Genomic DNA, 22957 nt, shown 5'->3' with positions numbered 1-22957 from the left:
CTCAGAACATTAAGATTTTTTTTGTGGAGACTTATTATAGAAGATTTAAGATTAAAAAGGAAACAAACGTAATTAGACATACATCAGCCATTAGAAGTGTTTGTAGAATAAACTTGCTTCATTCGAACATTTTAATATGACTAAGAAGATTGGAATGAGAATGAGAACAGTCAGGATTGCATCCCTTTGGAGATAGTCAATTATTTTTGTAGACACCCAAATCTGTCCACTTAATTGAATGAATATTTAGTATTTATTTGATTATTTAACCATTGATCAACAATTAATTAAATTAATATTTAATTAATTCATCTTGAACCTCTTCTCCTATTAATTAAATAAATTATTTAATTTATTTAAATTAATTCACTAACCCATATTCTGACAATTAATTAAATGAATAAAACATATTTGTTTAATTAACCCCTTTCCACATTTAAATAAATAAATCTCTAAAATCCTCCCACTTGCATTCTCCTACTACAAATGCATTCTCCTGCAAATGCAAGTTGCATGATTTTAGTTGAAATAAATGGATTTAATTTTAATTAAAACCCTCTTTTATCCTCACCCACTTGCTCACTAGCCCCCTTCTAGACTCTTCTAACCCCCTTCTAGACTCTTCTAACCTCTTCTAATTAGCCTAATCCCCCTCTCTAATCATTTGCACATTCCCAAACAAAGGTCATTTCTCAAAAATGCCTCAAAGTCTTTGAAATGCATTAAAGACTTTTATTCTTCAACAAGTTAATCCCCAAAGTCTTTCAAAGCATTTATGGCTCTTACATAACCATTAATGGTTAAATCAACTTCCCCACATGGTTAGAGACTTTTCCTCTAACTCAACCCTCATTTAACTCATAAGTCTCTTCAAGCATTTATTGCTTTGACCATGGTTAACTCAAATCTCCATTAACTCTTGTACAAGAGTTTAACCATTGGATAAAAGTATTATCCATTGGATAAAAACTTTATCTACTAACTCAAGCCTAACCAAACCCTCCTTGGGTAACCCTCATGTCATCTCAAGCATTTAATGCTTCTTCCCTCTCCTCTCAAGCCATCTCATGTTGACACTTGTCATCATGGGATTGGGTTGAAAGCCATCACATGGATCCCAAACCCATCAATATTGACCCTTCACAAGCGTATTCAATCTTGGCCATTCAATCAATATTTTTTTCCTATAAAAGGACCTCATTCCCCAAGCAAAAGAGGAGAGGGAATTAGAGCATTGTTAATATAGTTGTTGGCAAATGCACACTCCAATGAGAAATTGTAGGTGATTGAAGGTATTGTCATTGATGGCAACCTTACAATCATGTGATACCGACAGGCTAACATAGGCATTGACACCGACATACTCTACACCGGCATACAGATCATCAGCACCAAAAAGAAGATTACCGACACCATGGCCGACATGAATTTTGTATAAATATATTTTGTAATTAATTGTAAAATCTTTTGTAAGCCGACATGGCAGATTGTAATATGACTTATATATGTATGAGATCATTGTAGATCACTTATATAAGTGAGGAAGCGAAGTATGAAAAGATAATAGTAGACCTAATGTGCGAACTATTAGGATAAGGGTTAATGTATATTGTAGAGCTTAAACCAGTACTGAATCTAGCATAGTAGATGCTGGTCTGAAGTAGTACAAGACATTGGATTTGTATAATCCAAGTTTGTAAGTCAATGTGACTTCCTGAGCAGTGAGCTCTAGGCACTTGGCCTTCCTACATGTGCAGGCCCCTATTGTAAACAGTAATATTCCCTTATTGGCCAGTAAGCGAATATTGTGGGTCACAAATCCCACCGAGGTTTTCCCACACCGGGTTTCCTCATTAAAATATTGTGTTATGGTGTGTCTCTTATGTTGTGGTCGCTATTCTTATTTGCTGCATTATTTCTGGTTTACCGGTACACAGTTTTAATATGTTTTTCATGTTATAAGTTAAGAAAATCATCTAATCGGTCAGATACTGATTCACCCCCCCCCCCCCCCCCCCCCGCCGCCTCTTAGTATCTTTGGCAATCCTAACAATTGGTATCAGAGTCTGGTCCTCTATTTTTGAAAGCCTAACAACTTGAGGAAGATCTTGACACCGGTAGAGATGGAAAATTTGAGGAAGCAACTAGAAACAACTCTTTCAGACTGTGATTATCTTGGCATGAATATCTCCAACATGTGATTATAATACTTCAAAAATATTCATAGACTCTTAAATTGTTCATTTGGTGTAAAAAAATGCAATTTTACTATATTCACAAAAATGCCAAACACTCAAGATCCTACTTGATGTCTTATATTTAATAACTATAGTATAGTTATTTTTTAATAACTATACTAAATAAATGTTTCTCTTACAATATTATTGAAGAGAGGTGATATCCTCTAGAATAATGATGTAGCAAGAGCATTTGGACAAATCTAGAAGGTATTATTTTTACCACTTCAGATTTAGCTACATTAGACATTACAAAACCAATCATACCAGTAGGTAATGTTTCAAAGAATGACATTTTAGAGCAAATTTAATGCAATATGGGTTCCCTATAAAACTTGTATATGAAAAGAAAATGCTTCCCTAGAATAATGATGCCACAAGAGCAAAAAATAAAGACGAAAAAGTGTATAATATGAAAAGAATAAGTTGGAATACAATTAAGGAGTGTTGCTTTATTTAATTGGTGTATGAGTGTGTACAAGATGATAATGGGCCAAACAACACCCTTAAGTGGTATTGAAAATGTCAAAAATATATATATTGTAACTTTTTGTAATAAATTGAAAGGCTTACAAAAATATTCTCAAAAAAAACGTTAGTAATAGAATTCCTAGTATTTAAAATGTAGTTTAAAAGTTACTAATTTCTTTTCATATAGTTAAAATTTATTTATGTGAAAAAAATATATTTCACATAGGTGCTACTTTAAAATATAGTGAAACATAAAGAGTAGTAGTTATTTCATTGAGAATTTCTTTAAGAAAAAAAAAATCTTATAAAACCTTTTAGGAATGTAAGGATTTATGTGTAGATGTGCCTTTTTTTTTTTAATTTTAACAAATTAATAATTATTTGTTTTATTTTTATGTAATTTTATGAAATTTATTAATGATAATTTTTCTCTTGGCTCCAAATTGGTCAAGAAACACATGAAATTATTTCCTCTAACTTGCATATTCTTGACAATGTGTAGAATGTCAAAAAATTTGGACTCCTATCCCAAAATTTATAACATTCAAAATGTTCAAACCCAGTTTAATCATGTTCACATGGATTTACATACAAATTTAGGCCTTCAAGGCATCTAATAATGTTTCAAATAGTAGGATTTAAATAATTGCACAACTCTGGTATTGTCAATTTTAGATATAAATAGTATGCTAGAAAGTGTAGGGAGGTAGATAGAACTTGGAATTTGAATAATAGGGGTTTGGGTTCTCCATGCCTAAATGATATAACTCTACTAAAGGAGACTGGGGAGTTGGGGGTCAAATATAGGGATACAAATTGAATGGTGAAGTAAATGCATATGATCCTAAGAAGGTGGAATGACGGGACATCGATGATTAAGATCATCACTATTTTTTAAGGAGGATACAAGTGTGGAGAATCCCAAGGTTCTATGAAGGTGAATATTAATGGATTGGAAGAATGAGTAGTAGAAATTAAGATACAAGGAGAAAATTTGCTAGTCAAAGGATAGTTTAAAAGGAATATTGATAACTTTTGCTAAGAGAGCTTGAGGTTTTAGGATAATTGCTACAAACTTACCTTGAGAGAAAAGATACTTATAAATTCCATCATTTTGGTGGGTTTTAGGATTTGTACACATCATGTATATTGGAGCTAGAGGGATGAAGAAGTTTGAAAGTTTGTGAGTGGCATTGAAGAGAAGCAGGGGATCAAGGAGTTGACATACTTTATACCATAATTTGGGGGAAAGGGAAACTTCAAAGCCTATTAGGTTTAATGTCTCAATAATTTTTATTTTTAATTGAATTATTAATGTAAAATATAGGGAATTTATCTTGTAAATATACCAATAGTGGGGATCAAGACTTGGTATGATCAAGTTGTTTAGTATTAAAAGGAAAAGACGGAAGGGGAACTCCAATAACATGTAGGGAATGAGGGAGTAGGAAAGAAAGGATAAATAGGTTGAGATATTAGCAAATGTATACAAAGTTAAGGAAAACATTGAAATCCTATGGGATGAGAAAAAGTGAAAACATAGAGGCATTAGAACTAGGGTTGAAGGAAAGAGCAACACGAGAAATATTAGGGATTTGGGGAGTCAAATCAATATGTGTAGTGGCAAGAGAAAGCCTTAAATCATATTATTAGGAGAAGCGGGGTTTTGGTGATCATGAGGAAGGAATGCTACAAAGGGAAATCTTGAGATACCAAATTGTGAGAAATGGGAAACTAGGGCTAGATAGAAAAAGTGCCAAGGAAAACTAGGTAAAAAAAATGTGCAAAAATAAAAAATGACCTAAAGATCCTCAAATTTTTTTTACATGTTTTGAGATTCAAGACCTTGAAAAAAGTACGAGAGAAAGTAAAGAACAAGAACAAGATTTTTTTTTCAAAGAATAACTCACTACGTGTAAGGGAATTGAGTTTGTCAAAGTGATGCAAAGTTGACTACCCCCTCTTCTTTTTCAAATTTATATATACCATCTCCATTTTATATTATTGATTCCAATATTTCGAGGGAGCATGTAATGAATATGGATATTTAATCTCTTAAAATTATTTAAGAGTAGAAATTAGCCTAATCAGACCTCAAAAAAAAAAGAATGAATAGAATTGTACTCACTAATTAAAATCTCGAGGCCAATAAAATTTAATTTAAAAAATACAAGCTCTTAAAAATAGTAAAATACAACGGAATTGTTGTTGAAGTGATATTTTTCCATCGTATTGCTTTTCTTGAGGAGGAGAAGATTGTAAAGATTGTAGATTACTTGATCCAAATCCATAATAGAAGAAACATGACCAGTAAGGGAATAGTAGATAATCAAAAGTAGGGGTTGGTTTTTTTGCTTTGGTCTCTTAGAAGTTATAATGTTATTTCCAATCCTAGTTCCCATAGATTGACTAGTCTTGTAGATGTCATTTAAATTTTCATTTTGTTTCATTTCTTTTTTAATTATAATGGTATTATTTAGTATGTTTAAAAATAATCACGTATTTCTGATTACAACAACACATAAGATAATTATTAATGGGTGTGTAAACTAGAGGGTCAAGTAAGAATAAAATGCCCCTATTCTTGATAGTTAAAATTGTTCTCCCTTTTGAGTGTAGTTATGTATTTCCATTTTCTACTTTAATTTCCTTGACAAGGCTAAAGAAAAGAGGAGGTAGAAGATATCATGAACCAATCATCACTCTAGTAAGATAACTAATTAGTGGCCTTATTAACAAGATTAAGGAATATGGGGATCAACAAAAGCAAGAAGCTCCCAATGTTACAATGAGCCTAAATGTATTCTTAAGGGCCCCTGTAGTGCCACAAGCATATATTACTCGGAATCCACCAATCGAAAAGTTAAAGTTAAACAAGACAATCAACAACAATACAAGACAAGGTTTGGTGAAACAAATGTCACCTTAAAAGAATGCATGAGTGAGGTGATAAAATTGATATGAAAACACCAGGCAAAAATTCAAGTGATTCCTCTATAGCCATGAAACACCTCTAGAAGGATCTAATAAAAGTGTTTTAGGATAAATTAGTGATCAAGAATAGGAGAAGAAATAACTATAAGAATAAAAAATCATTGATTATGAAATAAAAAACTAAGCCACATGTAGCAGAGATAGAGGAATGGTTGGGAAGATTTGGTTAGACAAATTAGGAAGCTAGAATATAGCTATAAAAATATCTCCACATCATAACAATATTGCATGAATTGGTCACAAATCACTATGTCATAGTAGATCTTTAAATTGATACACTGGATACCCAACCTCTGCAACTCTCGAGGAACTACAATATCATGAATGATTTAGATGAGTCACAATGCCAATAATTGAGAATCCTCCAATCACAACATAGTCAAATGATTAAATAAAGAATGCAATTAATTGCACAATTTTAAAACTCCATGGAGTTAAAAGTAAATATTGATCTATCATTATTAGACTTGTAGAAGATATTAAATAGAAATTTCTAATTAATATAAAGTCAACTACAATTATTTTGTAAAATGCTAAAATATTGACATTTCAATATGGATACAATGAATTCAACATATTTGATTAACTTGGAAATATTTGTGTGAATGAAAAAAGAACATTTATAAGTTACATCTACTACTTAACCAAGGATCTCAACAAGTTGCCAAAATTTTGAGGTATATATTTTGATATTGAAGAACCAAACATAGCAAGTATTTTTGAAGAATGAAATTCCTTTTTAATAGAAAAAATTTGTTTTGAGGAAAAGATAATGGATTAGGTCCAGGATTAGAAAAGACTTACTTGCAATCATTACAAGGCCAATATGGTAAAATGTCTAATAAAGTCTTGTACTTTTTGAAGCGTGAAAAGCCATGAAGATATATAGAATGACAAGTTTCTACTTAGTTAGAGGTCCTATATGAAGTAACCATATATTATACCGAGGTAGTAGAAAATATAATTATAGGAGAAAATATATATACTGAGTGTGATATAAGAAAAAATTGCATCACCAAATCATGTATATTCTTATTACATTTCCATAATTCATATTGTATGAAGAATATGTATAATACAAATATATTTAAGTAGACTTATCTTATGATGTATATAAATGTGTAAAATATTTTGAATTTTTTTCTTATATATTTTCTTATCTACTTTAACAATTTGAGTTCCATTCTTGTTACATCACCTTGCTTGGATAACTTTCTAACACAAATGATTTAGATATTACACCCATTTTAAATCATCAATGCTTATTCTCGAAATATAACTCAAAAATAAAATAAAGAACTAGTTGTGCACTAAAATCCTATAAGCTTCATTGTATAATTGCTCAATTATACTACAAACGTGTCACAAGACTCTAGAATTCAAACATTCTCGAATAATCCTTCTAGGCTAATGTGTATATCCACATATTATAGTAAAATGGTTACTTGAGAAATATAAAAGAAAATTTACAACTTCAATCCAAGTTAACTAATTACATATATTATTCATTTCCCAAAACTTGTGTATCATTAAAAATGATATGAATCTCCTAAAATGCACAAGAAACCCTTAGAGACACTAAGATTAAAGAAAATATTATGCATTGGAATATCTTCTCAGAGGTTTAGAATACAAATTAGTACATAAAAATTAGAACCTAAAATACAATGTTTGGAACATTAAAATATAGTTTTTTTTAGATCAGTAATAATGGTATTAATATCAAAATATATTACATTGATCGAGTCTGAGAATTTTAGTAAAAAACCCTACCTTACCATCTGCTTCAGATTACCATCAACCCTACCACTCCCCAACTATAGTGTGGAACAACTCAAAATTGGTGCCCAAAATATATCCCTCCATGAAAATCATTCAAAACATATAGTCCATCAAAATGTGCATTTGAACTAGAGACCTGGATTTACCCTACCCACTTACTACATATAAAAAATATACCTAGCCATACAAAATATACAAAACTACACAAATTTATTATCCATTTTAGAAAAGAGATCATTTTTCTTTCAAACCAAGCACAATTGAACCATTAACCTAGTAGTCACTGAGATTGAACTCTACTCTTGCCTTTCTATTATCCCTCTTTGTTTCCTCCTTGCAACCACACTCTATTTCCTTCCATTATAGAAATGCCTTCTACTCATCCTATCCAATCACCACCACTATGCTACATTCTTCTCTATTGGAATTGAGGCCCCAACGAATAAATGGAAAGAGTGGTTGTGTTGCGTCCTCCTCCAGAATCAGTGCCTCTTCATCAACCAAGAAACCTGCACTAGAATAAGCCTTCGCCAAAAGCACTTACATGCCATACAACCATTCTTCGTCTACACATATTTGCAATACCCACGACACCTCCTCCTTCTTCCTTGACTCTAGTCCCCACACCATCACCATCAAGACAATGCCCTTATTTTTTTGATATTGATGCCTTGCCTGCATGAATTCCTCCTCCAACAATATTTCTATGATCTATAAAAAAATTGGGTTGTCATATACTTAAATAAACCCTTCAGGATTTTCTCTATGACCCTACTCAAGAAGGCAAGTTGTTGTTTTATTATGTTGAGAATGATGTTGGCCTCCATGTTGCAAACCCATATCACCTGTCACCACCAACCCTTATGTCGTTTGGCTAAATCATTCATCTACTAAGTTGCCTTTTCGAGATATCATACCCTCATTTTTTTCACCATTAATGCACCATTACTCAAATGATGAACTCGAAAGTGGTGGCATATAGGGGACCTCAAAGATCTAAATCCAGTTCATGGTAATCTTCCCAAACATCTTGCTCACCCTCTTCATTAAAATCCACTGTCACCTTTGAAATTGTCTCAACGATCGTATTCCCTTTACGCACTATGTGAGAAATTTTTAATTTAGTGAATGAATCTAGACTATGCCTTATGGTTTTAATATATTTATTAAGTCTCCACGCATTTTTCTCCCCCTTGGTCAATTCATTAACAGTAATCCAGGAGCCAGCTTCTAAACAAAGCATAGAAATATTTAATTTTTGTGTCATTCCTACTACCAACAAAGTTGCCTATGCTTCTACCTCATTATTCGTTCATTCTGCTAACCTCATTGCCCCAAAGGCAATAATACCCCCTTTCCAATTCCTTGCCACATACCCTGCTCTCGAGGGTCTAGGGTTTCCATTAGATGCCCCATCAAAGTTCACCTTGATCCACTCTACCTCTGTTTTGTTCCATTCCACATTCCTATGTGCCTTAGACATTGGATTAACCCTAGTAGGCCCATTAACAGGCCAACATTAAAATATACTTGAGAATAATAAATGTATATGGTCAAAATGGAATGACAAACTATTGTAAAACCAACAAAGATCCAACCACATAAAACCCTAGTTCTACAATTAAGAATCCACCATACACCAATGAAGAACCTAAAACATGTAAATCACAACAAAAATAGGAAGATTATATCATTCACATGCTTAGTAGGGTTTGATCTTCATTGTTTCCTAACTCCATTGATCTTGTTTGATATGGTTGCTCTCAGATTTTATATTATGCACAAGAGCTCAACAAATAATGGATTGTGGTTGTGTAGATGCTTGATTGCCCGATCTCTTAAAATTTGATTGATCGCATTGGTTAGTTACGGTTGTGAAAGGATGAAGGAATCCTCTTATATAGAGAACACCTTAGAAAATGGAGGGATAGGATTAAGAGGTGAAAGGATAAATGGTTAGCTAGGATTAAAGTGTAGGTGGAGGAAATAATAAAATACGAAGGGGGTGGTTAGGATAAAATCAAGAGATGAACGACAAGTGTCATGGAGGGAAAAAGCTAATTAATTAATTAAATAAATAAAGATCTATTTAATTAATAGAGGAAGTGGGACCAATTACATAAATAAATAAAAATATTTATTTATTTTAGGGAAAGGATAATTTAAATAAATAAAAATATTTATTTAAATATGGAAAGGTTAAAAGAGAATAAATGAATTAATTAAATAAATAAATAATCTATTTGATTAATAGAAGGCTTAGGATAAAATAATTCAATAAATAAAATATTTATTTAATTCGGCTAGAACAATTTTAGGTGTCTACAATAAACATACTGGAAAAATTGTAATTAGTATTGTGGACACCTAATAAGTCCGAGCAACTAATTAAATGAATTTTATTCATTTAATCACCATTCATTCGCCTATTAATTAGACTAAGGTTTAATTAATATCCCTATTCCTCCAATAAACCTATTAATCAAATTAAAGATTTGATTAAAATCCTTTTCTTCTAGCCTAACCTATTAATTAAACTAAGGTTTGATTAAGTACCCTTTAGCCATTTAATTGAATAAATTTTATTTATTTAATTAAAAACCCCTTTTCCCATTTTAATTGAATTTACATTTGATTAAATCCTTTTGCATTTAAATAAATCATTATTTATTTGTGAATAGTCCCCCCACTTGCAAAATCCTACAAATGGAAGTTGCACCCCTTTTGGCTAAAATAAATCTTTTATTTTATCTAAAAATGCCTATTTCCCTCCACTTGCATTCTCCTACATTTTTCATTAGCATGCTAAAATTCTTCTAGAACCCCTCATTATCCTAATTAATCTAAAGCCTAACCAATGTTAGTATTTGTTTAAATTAAAAATACTACACATCTACCCAAACCCACGTGTGACTCACAAGTCACTTCACATGTCTGCATCACCTTTGACCAATGGGTTCTCACACATGTGTGAGGATTCTCTTCCCCATAGAGTCACCCTACTCTTTCCCCTTTTGGCTCGTGTGTCATAATCTCTCTTCCACTAGCCCTTACACCTTTCCACAAGTGTTTCCACTTGTCACCTCTTGGACTTCCCAAGATTTGCTCACACGTGTGAGCACATTTACCCTTGCACCCACTTCTCCTTTTGACACTTGTTGCAAGGCTAATCCTTCAAACCTGGGACCACATTCCCTTTCAATCTAAGCCCTTGATCAATCTTCAATCTTTATCGTTTGTTTTCAAGCCTCCAACTCTATAAATTTAGCCTCTATCCATGAATCAAGGAGAGACTTTTTATCATAGTCTTATAATGCTTTTTTTTATTCTAGATCAATCATCTTATGCATCAACCTTATAGTCATTTTGTAGGTTATCAAGGAGCTCAATTTGTCATCTTCAAGCAGTTAGTTCGTCTTGGTTGCATGCTAGTTTAGCTTTCATCATGTTGATAGTATCATGCTAATCCTATTTTCATGCTAGCTTAATTCATAGCCATTGTATATCAATTTCATAGCAATCTCCATGTTAGTTTAATTAGCACACCTAAGCTTTCAATTTGGAATCAATCTTAGTCTCATATCTTGCATTCCATCTTGCATTCCATCTTTTCATATCATTTGATCATCTAGCTAGGATCTTAGTTGCCTTCATTTTGATCTTGGCATATCCTTCAATCTCGTTCTTTAGGTTGACATCTAAAAGATCAAGTGCTCTTCCAAGTGAGAGTGATAGGGAGAAACTCAAAAGGACCGGCTCAAACGGTGTGTTTGTAATCAATTTGGCTTGAAAGTTCCCTCAAAGGTGATTGTTGAAGGTTTTGCCACTTGTTTAGGTACTTTTTATTTTATTTCTTTCCTACTCTATGCTTCATACCAACCCTGAGATCTTCCTACCATGTTAGTTCTTATTTTCATTCATACTTGCTCTCAAGACTCACAAAAGTGCAACTTTGCTTCCTAACTCCAAACACCAAAATCTCTCACCAAGAGTTGCAGGAGGTCTAGGAAATTGTCTAACATCCTACTAGGCTTATTAAACTTGGTTTGGTGATCTATTCAATTGTCTTCTTACCCAATTTGAAGAAAATCTCAAAACAGGGCTACAAGGAAAGAGCCCCAATTAGCCCTCCAAAACTGCTAAACGCTTATAACTCCACAAACTGCCAAAACACCTCATGAAAAATTTGCATTTATGGATACCCTTTATGGAGATATTTCAATTTTGTGCTACGAGGAGGTTTGACAGGACCGTACAACTGAAGTCCTATAAATGTGCCTAAAAACAAGGGTTTTCAAGGGTTTTGAGTCTTCAAACACCTTATCACCATTCCAAACTCTTCTTCAGACCACCAAATCTTTTGAGAAGGTCTATACCATAATTATAAATCCTTCCAAATTCCTTCCCTGCAAGCATAAAGACAAACACTTGATGTGCAACCAAGTTTCAAGAGGAAAAGTGCTCAAAAACCATTGTATTCAACACTTTGGCTACTCAAAATGCATTCCAACAAACTATTCATTGAAAAATCCTCCCATCTAGTCTAAAAGATATGTACAAACTTCATTCCACCTTACAAAACCGAAAATGAGGTCCACTTGGTGGGGGTTTGCAAAGAAGCTTTGTTTTACACCATAAAAATTCACTAGCCAGGCTATAGGAGCTCGCCTAGTAAGCAACAAAAACCATTTTCTTTGTCATTTACATAAAAAAAAAACTTGTATAAACAAGAAGGATATGTACAAAAACTTGACTCTCAGAGGCCATGGAGAAAGAACCAAAGAAAATCAAGTTGCTTCCATTGTTGAAGCCAAACCCTTACTCAACTGAGAACAAGGCTAAAACAAAATAATTTTGATACAATGTTAAAAATTCACACCAGCACACAAACCAGGTGAGAAATATTTAACACATCATGGAACAACTTCCCAAATAAAAACAATACAACCAAATGCTTAGGAAGTACGAACTGCTATAGCATATGGAGCAAAAATGCAAGAAAAGTGATAAAATTATTAGTTTTTGTATTGAATTCTTCTTGTTTTCAAATTTCAACCTGATAAAAAGTTGTGTGAGGCTTTAAATAGTCACTTACAACCTAAATCATACCCAGGTATGGACCAATAACCACCTTTTTCTTTATTTTTACAAATTTTTCAAAAATTGTCAAAATGTTGCTTGACAACTTTGACAAGTTTTGGTATAATGAGCATTTTTGACTTGTGAGCCAAATAGAATTAACTCTACCATGTGAAATGGTTTAATATAGCCACACAAACATATTTCAATGCCTAACGAGGCTTTATAAGGCATTTTGACCATTTTCCCATATTTTGCCCATTCGAGGCTTACAAAGCATAAAAGGTCAAAAATTGACCAAAAACTCAAAAAACAACAAAAATAAGACACAAAAGACACTTAAAAACACAAAACATGCCCTTTGGACATACCACAAATCCATTATTCAATTGGGACCAACATAGGCCATTTCAAACCAAAATTTGATGAAGTGCTCCATGAGCTTCACTAGGTGCTCCTGCACCAGAGAGCCACCTTGAATCTTGAAGATCCTTGGAGATAGAGGAACACAAGACGTGCTTGGCGTTCTTGATTTTGAAGCTAACTTAGTTTGGTTTCTATTTTTATTTCTAAATGTAACATAATGTTTCACGTGTGTGTTTGATTCTCTCTTGCAGACACCACACTTTTCAGCACACAAGTACAAAAATAACTTGCCCTAATTCCATCTCTTGAAATTACAAAGATAACCTGTAGCTCTACATTCTACTCATAAGATTAAATGATAGCTCATGTAACCCTTGCACACAACCTCAAGCCTGAAATCACTACACTCCATAGTGTGTTTCAATAATTAGTTAGGAGAATAATGGGTCAAGTCTATTAAAAAATTGAATGCAACTAGAAAGTAAATAGACCATTGAGGAGAAGATTGATGGGAAAGTTTTGAATTTGTGATAGGGGATGTATTCTTAGAAACTACCACTTCAATATTAAGATGTCATTATCGGATTTACATATCTAGTAAAATGACAAGTTTGAAACTTTTGTAAATACTATGTTAATTTATTTTATAAATTAAAAAGCACATCACTTCTTCATTACTTCTATGCTTATTCTAGATGAATTTAAAGTATCTATGGCGAGCCTTATTAGAAAAAGTTGTATTTATTTATAAGCATACATTTTCTTCTCCAAATACCTTTCCTCTACTTTATCTACATATTTATACATAAGATATTTGAGGAGCCATTCCAAAGAATCAAATCATTTATATAGTAACAATATATAGGAATATGTTTCATAGAGTCATGATAGTCATAGTGAGTTTTGATGGATAGGAATTCTTCATTCCTTTGTCTCATGATGAGTGTGATTATAAGTCTCCCATCATGTTTTAAATCTCCTTTTGTCCTTTGGTCTTTAGAGCCAATATTTTGTAATCATGAAAACTTGATATGTTCTTTATGTCAATGTACAAGTTGCCTTTTGTGGATTTGGTTAAATTATTTTGTAAATGAAATAAATTGTTTGGCTTAATTGACTCTTATTTTGATTCTTGCTAGTATATTTAGCTTTAGCTTTTATTTTGTATGTGCATTCTCTCTTTACAAATCTGAAAATTGATTAACGTCTTGCAAATTTCTATGTGATCCTCACCTTTCATTATTGTATTTAAGTTGGTTGTGTTTCCCAACTCTAGATTTTGTGTGAATAATTCATATGCAAATATAAGAGGGCTTTGCATTCGACATTTCACCTTTCAGGATAGGAATTTATTTTACTTTTCTTCTTCCTTTTTCTCTCTACTAACAAAGAAATTAATTGAAAATCTTGCAAAGAGCTAGCCTACAAAATATTGAAGGTTGTCTTTCTTTGTTTATAAAGATTCCCATGTTTATGTAGATTTCAATATGAGTTTACATTCAAATGTAAATTTGAACATCAATATATATAAGCCCATAGAAATCAACCAACATTCCTCCAATCTCAATTGTAATGTTTGTTCGTGTTAGTTTTTCTCGAAAACCCCTATAAATTCACCTCAAAATCCTTCCACCCCACAAATCCATCCCCACTTGTTGATTTGTGTACCTCCCCTAGAGTTTCCTTTTTTGCCTCCTTTCCTCTCTAAACCCCCTCATCCTTTTGTATCATCCTTAAAACTCTTTTCCCTTTGTTGTGTCTCCTTCCTCTCTCATATCTCCTTCCTTAAGCATCCCATTTCTCTTCTTCATGATCCTTTTGGTTGCATGCCATGCTCCTTTCCTCATTTTCCCGAGATGTTTCCTCTTCTTTTCCCTCTTTCTCTTTTTGAGTTGTCTTTTATGGGTTACTTACTTTTATTTTTTCCTTGTCTATTTTTCTTTTAGTTCTTACCATCTCTCTTTTATTTTTTCATTTTTCTTTCATTCTCAATATCCTATTATTTTTCATTGCTTTCATTTTTATTAATTTTTTTAACCTTACATGTTATTTAGTAGTTTTAATTTTTGGATCCTTTTTATTTCTTTTTTTTTCATTCTTTTTGAGCCTTATATATTTTTAGATTTATTCTTTTAATTTTTATCATTTTAGTTAAATTTTCAAAATTTTATCTTTTTCAATAGCTACTTAGAAGTCATTATCCTTTTAATTTTCATTATATTATGTTCCTTATAAATTTGTAACATTATTCTTTTAGTTTTTTATTATTTTTTTATCTTCTAAGCATTTTCTTTATAGTTATTATCCTTTCATCTTTTTCATTCTCTTGTTTTTTTTTCGGTAATGTATATATTTGTATTAATATTTAAGAAAAAAGTACATATTTGCAAATATCAAATTTGGGAGTTACCCCCCAAAACTGTCCATGAGATTTGAAAAACTATCTACCCATCTGCTACACCATAACTATCTAAACTGTGAAATTACTATTCCATCCCAAAAAATGACATGTAACCATCCTAATTCTAAGCCTAAAATATTAACATTGAACATTAAACGTTATAAAAACACAGAGAAACATTTAAAGTTTCATTTTTTCTTGCTTGGGTCATTGATTCAATAGTCCTTAGGGGCGAATTTCCTTGTCTTTGCCTCATCCTTCTTCTTTACTTTCCTCACTTCCTGCAATTCCACCTCTTTCTCCCAAAGGTAATCTTTTAAATTCTCCCAGTCCAAATGAGCTTCCTTTGTCCTTGCCTCTTTGTTCGCTCCATCCTGCCACAACACAAACAACCTAAACTCCACATCATCCCACCGACATTATCCCTTCTCCAAAAGGGCACTATAAACCATGACCTGCGATTTCTCTTGCCATCAGAGAGGATAATTCACATAGAGAATGGTCTAGGACGCAAGCCTTAGCTACCCAGGTCACCTCCTCCTTCGTTCCAAACATCAAGCCCCACGCCACCATCATTGAGATGATGTTTGTGTTGGTGCGATACCAAAACTCAAAGACTAGATACTCTTCGCCCAATAGAGTTTCAATAATCTACAAAAACAAATCATTTAATCAAACTTGAAAATTCCTCTAAGTCTCTTCTCAGAGACCTTCCCAAAAAATGCTAACTGTTGTTTTATTGAGTGAAGCAAGAAGTTCACTTCCATGAGTGTTTCTTGTAATTTTAAACTCTTGCCTTTTGCTGCTATCTAGATTGTTCTTCTCCAAACTTCACCAATGAATGCCAGCTAGTCCACCACCTCAATTTAAAAAGCCACGTCTTTTGCCCTCCCCTCAAGGGTTTCTAATTAATGTGCCCTCATTTCAAGGACAACCTCCTTCGACCCACTCAAAATCATGAATGCCCTTCCCATGTCACCTACAACTCGTTCCATATCCAAGCGCCACGCTAATGAAGATGCAAAAATTGATGGCGTACATAAGTATTGTGCATTAAACACATGAATAAAAATAGCTCTACATCATCCCAAGGAAAATAAAAAACATGTCGTCTCATGTGTCATCTCATTAAAAAGACCTTCAACATCAAACAATACCATCCACATGTACTTCTCCTCCCTTCCATCACTTCACAACCTGGGTATCCAAATCACAACCCACATTGGACAACACATGAGCCTCATAGTTGCCCTCTCTACGCACATGTAAAATTTTAAAGTCTTGAATTTTTTAAAAAAATTTCACCAATAATGTGAATGATTTTATTAATTCTCCAACATTGTAAGGTCCCTTTCACAATAGCATTAGTGACAATTTTTGAGTCTCCTTCCAAGTGTAATCTTGTCATCGAAAGTTTATCTATTAAAAAAATGGCCAGTAAGGCCGCTCTCACCTCTGCCTCATTGTTTATTTTATCTAAAAGTCATTGCACACCCCTGACCAAGACCACACCTTCATCATTCTTTGCAATACACCCTGCACTTGAAACCCCTAGATTCCCTCTCAAAGCTCCACCTAAATTGATCTTTATCCATCCCTTCTTTGGTTTACTCCACACTACCCTTTGCATCAGATCAACTATAGAATTTATCCTACCAAGCCCATTAATATGCCATGTTTTTTATTCTCTTGTTATCTATGTGTACATCATATTATTATTTTTTCAATTTTTTCAATTTTTTAAATCTATTTAGATATTAATTTAGTAATTTTTATTCTTTCTTCCTAATCCCATTTTTATTATTCTATTTCATTCTTTTATCTTCCTTATTATTAATATAATTTTTAATTATTTTTTATATAATTTTTTTTTTTCATTTGTTATTCTCTTCTTAATTTCTTTGCTTTTTCTTTTGTTTTCCCATCTCACTTTAGAAAGTTGATTTAAATTTTAAACAACTTGATCAACCCTACCTCTCTTTTGTTATCTATCTATGCACCCTCTTCTCTTTGTTATCTTATTTTTTTGGTTCTTCTTCTCATATCTTGGTTAATGGTTCTTCTTCTCATATCTTGCTCTCTTCCTCATTAAAATAGATACCAAAAACAATGCACAATCAACATATATCTTCTATCTTTTTCTAACTTTATAGTATGTAAAATTGAATTATTTTAAATTTAAATTAACCACATATCATTTTCTTTGAAGGGAAAGACTTAAATTTGAGGGTCCAATCTATTTGAATTAACCATATAGTTTAGTTTTAAAAATTATTATCCATTCAATGAAGACCACCTGAGAAAAGCAATACCTATAATTAAGTGTACTTTCAAAGAATGTCAGAAATATTGTACGGGACGGTGTTCGCACAGTCCGAGCCCTATGGAATGAATCTGCACCTTCCACGTTTGCAAATTCGCAACTCTTCTGAACGCCCACAAAATAGGTATTCAACTCTCCTCCTGGTTGTGATATCGTTCGAAACCGGAGAATGAACATATCTTTAGGATGTACCGTTCTGCACTTTGTATGCGCTCTAGTTAAGCAGTTTGGTAGGACCAGACATGAATGAATCGTCCATTAATGCTGTTTTAAATAATAGGCCCTCATGGTCTGTCCTTTAGAAGGGCAAGATATGGCAAGATTTTCGGTGTATTTGGAAGAGTACGCACCTGCAAAATATTTTGAAGCAGAGGTACAAATCTGTAACAAGGTCCACATTTCATCTGCCCTTTTCTTGGGCGTTTATAAAATGATTTTATCTGCAAGTCTTTTGTCCATTTCAGCCTTCTTATTTCGTTTCTTTTGGTGCAGCCAAGGACAAGATCTTCTCAGAACTGTATGTATGTCTTTCTGCCCCTCTTTTAAATTCTAGGTTTTCCTGTGTATATATCTATTTCTTTATAAAAAAGAGAAGGAAAAGAAGAAGAGATTGTGCTTTTAATAGATGGTAGTTTCATATGGCTCATCAGGGTTTGTAAGGCAAACACCGTTCTATTTAGGTTCCTTGTGAGCTTCAGTAAGTTTTGTCTGTTTAATACAGCGAGTATGGTTTTTATGCTTGGATCTCTAAAATGAAGAAATTATAAAATAGAACTTTAATGGTTAAGTGTGCCCTGAGCAGATCCATCTGTAGATGATGACTAGCTCCCGAATCCATTAAAATCACGTCCCTAATTTCTTTTCAGGGTTTTTTTCTTTTTCTTTTAAGATAACATTCATTCACTTTGGAACTTCTGCAAAATAAATATTTCCGTAATCTGTTTATCGCCACTCCTTCCAACTAAGTCTGCGATGCTTAGGAATACTCACTGGATCTGTAAGTTAGAGTAAGTTAGAGATACCGTGAGCGATGTTAGACTGATATTAAGTCGTTATTTATCTTGATAAGGTGATTTGGGATCCTAAGATAATGTTCCAAGGGTCTTTCCAAAGCAGCATTCTAACCACATGGATTGTCTTAAGCTTGATCACAATAAGGAATACCTAATTTCTTGAAACCATTAAGAAACTTATTAAATCTGGTTTATATTAAACCATTTCTATAGATGTTACAAAACTGATAGCTAGCAAAAAGAAACATTGATATTAATATTATTCTCAGTTTATAAAGTGCTCATACAAGGTTGTGGGCCATAAACTTCGTCATTTTTTCTTTTATTTTTTAAAACCTTAAGAATGCTTCTCCCTAACGAGTTGGTTGTCTGATAAAATTGCCGATTTCTTTCCAAAATAGTACAGACTCCTGAAAGCAGAAATCTGGTTCATCATGTCATTTATTCTAATGGTTTTTACTGGTGGGTTTTCGTCCAACCTTGAATAAGTGTTCTCATTTCTCCACATTTTTCTAAATTTTATTTATATATGCTGATTGAGCAATAGCTGGACGTTTAGTTCTTTCAACACTTTTAGTTGAGAAAAAGCACAAACCTTTCATAGCGAGAATTTGGATTGATTGTATAGGTCATCTTTATAAGGTTTTTATCATTTAATCTGGAAAAATATTCAAAAGCTAAAATATACCATGGCTGACTAGATACAGTACTGTTAGAAATATCTTTAGGCAATTTTCAGTACCTTACCTAAACAACCAACAAATTCTTGTTTTCCACTAGACTAGATGATCTAGTTAAGCACTTGAATACTCTCACAGCTTAGGATTATCTGGACAAAAGTGTAAAATAGAATGTATGACTGCTAAGATCTAGTTAAGCACTTGAATACACTCACAGCTCTGCTAGCTGTGAGTCGAAACGACTTTAGATATTTCACTTTGTTATATCTCATTTTTGTTTAAAATGATTTTTTTTTCTCATACCAGACAAACATTTCTCTGATATCTGGCTCACTACTTATTTAGATTGAATTTATTTATGTAAGTCATTATTATTTACTTGTGCAACCAATGGGATTTGAAGGTTCATTTGTATTTCAGCAAGTTTTATTTGCTATTCATATATATATAAAATACATATACATATACATCTATTTATATATGTATGTATATATATATATGTATATATATGTATGTATATATGCATAGGTATCTATATATACATATGTATTTATTTGTATATATATATATGTGTATATGTGTATATATAATCTTTCATTTATTTATAGTTTTGATATTTATTTAGTTAAACATCAAATATTTTATTATTTGATTTCTTTAATATTTTTTACAAGGATTTATTAGATGTCCCTTATTTTATTACTTTTAATTTTTAATTTTTTTTATATTCATTTTAAATTTCAAATGACCATAATTTTTAATCAGTTCTTTATCACATATATGCATTATTTACTTTCTCTTATGATATCATAGATAGTGTGGTTATTATTTATTCATTTTGAATGTTGTCTTTATTCTTTTTTTTTGTTAATATATATTATAGATATCTAGAATATGCCCTTCTTCCTTTTCCTTTTTATCTTTTACAGTTATCTTCATATTTTCTTTCTTTTATTTATTATATCCTTTCTGATTTTTCTTGTTTATATAGGTTATTATTAATAACTATTTATATGTTTATTAAACTGAATTATAATAAATTTAATTGTTTTAATTATTTTTCATATTTTATGAGGTTTCCATTATTTTATCTTATATATAAATTTCTTAATTTATTCTTATCTTACATTTATATTAATTATCAAATATTTTTATCATTTTAATCAATTTATATCTATTATTGTTGTTGTAGCCTCCAGATTTGCAACTTGTCTATTTTTCATCCTTATTTCCACTCTAACACCAGAAATTGATACCAAAAAAAAATAAAAAATACAAACATCTGACTCTAATTAAATGGATTGTAAAAATTTAATAACTTCAGATAACTCGCTTTGCTGTATCTCATTTTTGTTCAAAATGAATTTATCTCTCATCTGAGACAAATATTTCTTTCATATCTCTGCTCACTACTTATTTAGATTGAATTCATTTCATCTAAGTCATTACTGTTTACTTCTGCAACCAATAGGATTTGAAGGTCGGTCCGTTTGTATTTCAGCGAGTTTGATTTGCTATCTGCAGTGACGCTTTTGAGCTCTTATATTTCACTAAACGAAATTATGGACGTTCATTTCTCGTGACTGGTAACGCAAAAAAGTTACATAAATCTATTAAAAAGGTTTCTCTCGGAGAGATGAGACGTAGTCTAAACTTAGTAATTTAGTTTTGTTGTTTAAAATTTCTCTCATAGAGACTTAGCAATATTGTTATTATTAGATACTATTGAACCACTTACCAAGTTGCAATTTAGCATTAACAGACATTTATAATCACAGAAAGAGTAGACTGTGCCACAATGGAGTTAAGAAGAAGATCTAGTCGGTATAAATTTAGAGGGAAAAGCATTCACCAGTTTTTTTTTTCTCTTAACCAGAATGATGGTTAGTTTGATACCAAAAAGATGTTAAAAGTTTTTAGTTAAGAAAAAATAATTCAATCCATCTCATTTTTAAATTAAGAAACCTTTAGATGACAAAGATTTTTGTGCACTTTTATGAGATCTTTATTGTCTCATAATTCTTCCCAACTAGCGGGCTGTGTCGTAATCTTCAGGATATAAATTCTGAGTAATGATCGCACCGAGAGAAGTCGACATAAGGATTTTGTATGCATTACTTTTTTCTTTAAGAAGATTGATAAATCTTTTAGTGTATATTTTGTTTAATAAACCTTCTTCTTCTGGTGATTATTATTGTTGGAAAATTGAGTTTTTCCATCGTGTAGGTGATATTTTTAACAATTTATTCAATTTTTTTAATTATTTTTTTGGGACTTTTTTAATAAAATCCAAGTGAGGGTATCGATAGTTAAGACTATAGGAATTTATGGAAATGAAGCATCTCACATTTAAGGTATATTTGTTTTGTTATATGAGAACGTTTTCCCAATCTAACCCCATTCTCATCTCTGAGGTAGTTTGGAGATAGGAGGGGGATGTTAGGGGACATACCCTAGCTATCCTTCCAATATGAGAAAATATCATACAAGTTCATTTTAACATTGTCATGTTATACTGTTGTCAACTTGTAGAGATATAATAGTTTGTTTTTCTAGATTCGATTGTGTGTGTTATTTTTCCATCAACGTTTCGAATCTCACTCCGTGATTCATCATCAGGATGAGAAGAATTCTAAAGATATGAAAGATGTTGAGTTGCAGATTTGAGACAAAATATAAAGAGGAGTGGGTTGTGGGAGGGAACGAGGAGAAAGGAAAAGAAAAAGAGAAAGAAAAAGGACCACCTGAGGGATGGGAGACCAAAAAACTCCAAGGAATAACCACCCAAGGAAAAGAAAATGGAAAGCCAAGCAACATAAACAAACCACTAAAAAACAAAAAAGAAAGAGAAATAAAGTCAACAAATTAAAAATAGATCAAAACGAAAATAAAAACATTTGGCCCCAATGTCTGTTGGCCCCACGGCTTGGACATGGATGACACCAATGTCTGTTGGCCCCACGGCTTGGACATGTTAGAGGAGTTTCATGCTCACCTCAATAGCATTTCTCCTTCTATTGCCTTCACCAAAGAACTTGAATCCAACAACCTTTTATCTTTTCTCGATGTCTTAATCTGTAAGAAGCCAGATGGATCCCTTGGTCGTCGGGTGTTTCGCAAAACTACCCACACTGACCTTTATCTTCATTCAACTTCTCATCACCACCCTAGCCAGAAAGTTGGGATTCTTAAAACCCTGGCATTAAGAGCCCATCGGATTTGTGATGAGGACAACTTAGACCAAGAGCTCTCCCATCTTCGTCAAGTCTTCAAATGGAATGGCTACTCGAACAAGCAGATCTCTAGGGCCTTCCTCCAAGCCAAATCTCATTTCCTTTCCATCTCTAATCCCCTGCCCTCCCAGCCATCTCAGGCCCCGTTTGTCTCTCTCCCTTATGTTGAAGGCATATCGCACAAGATCTCAAAAATCCTTGGGAAAAAAGGTCTCCGGTGCGCCTTCAAACCTGTTTCCACCATTAAGAGGCATGCCCCTTTACTCTAGGACGCTAGGGATGCCTTCTTAGAGTCAGGTGTCTAGAAGATTGTATGCTCTTGTGGTACTCCATACATTGGTGAAACAGTTCGTTCATTCATGACTAGAATTAAAGAGC

The 22957-nt window shown here is 32.5% G+C and overlaps 1 long non-coding RNA gene across 1 annotated transcript in view; it reads left to right on the top strand.

Annotated features, from left to right (window-relative positions):
• Positions 1–17783: 17783 nt before the first annotated feature.
• The window catches only part of LOC131034050 (uncharacterized), a 62848-nt gene continuing 57674 nt past the window's right edge, over positions 17784–22957 (top strand). The window contains exons 1-2 of the long non-coding RNA XR_009103732.2: positions 17784–18026; positions 18146–18174. This is a non-coding gene — a long non-coding RNA (uncharacterized LOC131034050). The remainder of the gene's footprint in view (positions 18027–18145; positions 18175–22957) is intronic.

This window comes from Cryptomeria japonica, chromosome 2, assembly GCF_030272615.1.
Source record: "Cryptomeria japonica chromosome 2, Sugi_1.0, whole genome shotgun sequence".
NCBI lineage: Eukaryota > Viridiplantae > Streptophyta > Pinopsida > Cupressales > Cupressaceae > Cryptomeria > Cryptomeria japonica.
Note: the sequence above shows the minus strand (reverse complement) of the source record. Positions and strands in the feature narration are given on the sequence as shown.